Here is a 4,204-nt window from a genome sequence, read left to right on the forward strand (position 1 = left end):
CCCGTTCAATAGAGTCAAGTTGGCCTGGAGCCTACCACGCTCTCGACGGACTCTGACTTCCTTACCTCCGCTCCGGGCTCCAAAAGAAGAGGTCGATGAAGCCTCCGATTGGTCCCGATCGGGGCCCAAACCCCGCCCCCAGACCGGTACTGGTCTCGCGCCGGGGGGCGGAGCCTCAAGGGAAGGAGCGCTGAGGCCCTGCCCACCGCCCTGAGCCAGATCCGCCCCCTTCTGGCTGCCGGCCACTGTCTACCGACTTTTATCAGAATTTTCTTTAAATAAACAAACAATTAAATTATTTTCTCTCCCTTAACTTCCCCCATTAAAAAAAAAAGAAAGAAAAGTAAAACCCTTGTAACAAAAATGTACGGTCAAGTAAAATAAATCCCCACATTAGCTTCATCCAAATAATATGCTTCATATTGTACTTTGAATTCATCACCCCGTTGTCATGAGCTGGGTAGCACGTTTCCTTTTCGGTGCCTGGAATCTTGGTTGGTCATTGCATAGATCGGAGTCTTTTAAAGTTTTAACAAGCATTTCTTAAACCCTTCTGAACCACATGCCAGCCCCTGTGTGGGCTCCTAGGGACAAGAGCACAAAGAAAGAATTCCTATTCACTGGGAATTTTTCTGCTAGAGAAATAAGGACATATATAGATACACGTGGCCCAAATATAAAGTGAATAAACACAACTATGTACAAAGGAGTCCTAGCTAGGAAAGGAGCGCATTGATAGTCCGGGAATCTGCCTAAGGTTAGTACCTGCAGGGCTGCTTTAAGGCAGAGAGGTAAGGGAAAGATAGAGTGACAGAGCATTCCAAGCATGTGGGACAGCCGGGGCAAAGGCAGGAAGAAGAAAAATCTAAGGCTGATTGTGAAAAGCAGAGAGAAGACCAGTTTGGGGGTCCTGCACAGTGCTGGAGGAAGAGTACTATCCAAAAAAATTTGAAAGATGGGTTAGGGTTGGGTTGTGAAGGGGTTTACGATCCAAACAGAGTTTATACTTTATCCTAGAAGCAATAGGGCGCTACTAGAATTGGTTGAGCAGGGGAATCCAACAGTTTAATCAAAAAGCATTTATTGGAGCAGCTAGGTGGCTCCAATGCCAGGTCTAGTCTGGAGGACTTCAGTTTAAACCTGGCCTCAGATGCTTCTTAGCTATGTGACCTTGGACTTGTTTGCCCTAGCCCTTGCCCTTCTGTCTTAGAATTATTACTAGGACAGAAAGTAAGAGTTTTTTTAAAGCATTTATTAAAACAACTCCTAAAACAAAGTTTTAACAAATATTAAACACTTCTGACCAGGTACTGTGTTAAACTTGAGGAATATAAAGTAAACAAAACAAAACAAGACTTCTTTACCGAGAAGCTCACATTCTCTGAATAAACTGGGAATAATATGTACTTATTTAAGTATACAGATTAAATATATTTGAAGATGAGGCACAGATTCCATTGTCTCATTCAGCTGATGCAACCTTTCCAGGGATCTGCTTACAGGACAGTTGACATGATGTGCCTCAGAGAGACTTGTAGTTTATATGTGAACATTCAGTAACTGTTTCCCCTTGATTAACCATTTGGTTGGAAGGAGCCTTTTTCAAAAGTTTAGCATATTTTTAAAAAGCCATCAGCTTCAGCTCACTCCTGTCTAGGGAGTTCTATGACTCTTTCACTCATGGTGTCCAATGAGAAGCCACTGGAAACCAAAATCTTCAGGCATTCCTCCTCTCTGAAGCCATATGACCCTAAGAGATGTGCCACAGCCTTTTTGTTTGATCTTTTTCATTCTAAGTGAAGAAAGTGGAGTCTCTGACCTTGGTCAAGAGTGTTTATCTCAGGAATCCAGGAGTAGCAATCCAAACCAAATTGTGATACCTTAAGAATCAAGAAATGATTTTCAGTAGGGCCCTTTGATTCCCTTGCCCAGTGGACAGACTTCCCCCTTTTCTCCCAAGTCATATCACATCCAGACATAAACACAGTGGGACCAAGACTATGTAGGAACTCAACTAAATTGTGTGGTTTTAGACATATTGAAGGGAAACTGAAAACAAGGCTGGAGCCCCTTTTAAACAAAGACATTAGAACTTGGGTGAGGAGTGAACTAATTTCTTTTTAAGAGGGTAGAAAAAAAGGAAAATTATCCAGAGCCTAACTAAAGCCTGCAATTTTTATATAGCCAAAGAGAAATTTTTACCTGAGAAACTTCTTAGAGATGTTTCTGCATGACAGAGAATAGGGATTAGATCTGTATTTCACTGGTGTAAGGAATTTTGAGATAAGTAAACTCTGTCTACCAAGGTTAGAGGAGGCTTTGTTGTCTTCCATTAGCCTCACCAAATATGTCTCCCTCTTTTTAGGAGGCCAATGACTAGTACTTTAGTTCATCTTAATGATTTAACTTCATTAAAGATTAGCTTTAACAAAGGAATATTGACTTCAAAGGGATAGAAGGAACTAGCACAGACATCTTTCCCTCTAAAGCAGTGATTCCCCAAATGGGCACTACCACCCTCTGGTGGGTGCTGCAGTGATCCAGAGAAGTGGTGATGGTCACAGGTGCATTTATCTTTCCTATTCATTTCTATTAAAATTTTTAAAAATTAATTTCCAGGGGGCTAAGTAATATTTTTTTCTGGAAAGGGGGCGGTAGGCCAAAAAAGTTTGGGAACCACTGGTCTAAAGACTTCCCATAACAGCTCAATCACTAGGCAGAAGAGGGCATATTAGGTTCACTGTTTAACACAGTTCCTACAGAGCATCAGTCCCACCAAGCTAAAGTCCAAAGGTCCCTTGGGCTAGAGTTTTGAACTCTATTCTCAGGGTATCACTGCTAGATTAGCAGTTACACCTTGTCTGGATTCCACTGGATTGAATCCTACACCTAACACTAAAAGGAATAACTGAAGTCCCAAACCTGTTTTTTTGAGGCCACCTGGCCTCAGAGATGGAGGTGGTGGACCCTCAGGCCCCCTCTCCCTTATCAAATGGTATCACCTGTTGTAAGTGAAGGTATCCTTCTCCTAAGGCACAAACTGCAAGATAGAGAGCTGACTGCTTAATCAGAAAGTTTTAAAGCTACAGGTAATTCTGGCTCTAAGCAGAGAAAAAAAAAGTTGCTCTCAATCTTGTGGTAGGCCAAGGCAGAATATCCGTGCATGCAGCCAGTTCTCTTATCCCTCATTGTCTCTAAAGTATGTGTCTTACCTTCAGCATAGCTGATCTGATTATGTGCCAAACTCCCATTATATCTCCAACTTACAGTTTTAGAGAATTGCCCTAGGTACCGAAAGGGACTTGCCTAGGACTAGCCAGTACACATTGGAAGTTGGACTTGAACACAATTGGGATGTATTCAAAGTAGGGCTTGAACTCAGATTTTCCTGATTTAGAGGCCAGTTCTCTGAATGACATTATCTCTAGTGATAGAAAATATCAACTTAAAATTAAAAATTATTTCAAACTAACTTGGAAAGGAATTGCCAGCTGGGCGCTAAAATGACAAAGTAAAGGATGCTCTGCTTCCCCCAACCCAACATGTACACACAACATCCACAAATAAAATAAATCTCCAAACAAAGGAAAGGAGGAGCACATCTTACTGGGGCAAGAAGGAGTCACCTACACAGTGTAGCATCTGTGGAAATGGGCAGAACTGGGCAAGGCCCAACAGACTGCTGCTCAGGCAGAGGCTACAAAAGCACAGAATGAGCCCACTCTGAATCACTGGACACAAGTATAGAAGACAGAGAGGGCAGAGTGGGGTACCCTTCCTGCTTAGCCATTTAGCAAGAGCAATGAAGTCAGAGAGGGAAGAAACCTACAGACTCCCACGTAGCAGCAGAGCCCAGAGCAAATGACCTACTCAGACAGAGAATCAGCAGAGCAGAGAGCAGCCCAGCCAATGAAACAGCTGAGGGACTGGTGACTCAGAGAACTGAATCTAGTTGGATAAAATAGCTACAAGACTCCCCAGAGCAAGCCAACAAGAGCATTCATTCCCTCTTGGGAAACAAAGACAGCTAGGTCTTCCCCAAGTACCAAAGAAGAGTACTCTTCAAGCCAGGAATAAGTGCTCTCTATCCTAGGAGCAGAGAAGAACTTCAACAGAAAGAGAAAGTAACAGGGGGGGGGGGGGGGGGGGAGAAAAACAACTGGAAAAATAAGCAAAAGATCAGGAAAGGCCCTAACCGTAGAAA

The sequence above is a fragment of the Gracilinanus agilis genome, chromosome 6 (genome assembly GCF_016433145.1).
Source record: "Gracilinanus agilis isolate LMUSP501 chromosome 6, AgileGrace, whole genome shotgun sequence".
Taxonomy (NCBI): domain Eukaryota; kingdom Metazoa; phylum Chordata; class Mammalia; order Didelphimorphia; family Didelphidae; genus Gracilinanus; species Gracilinanus agilis.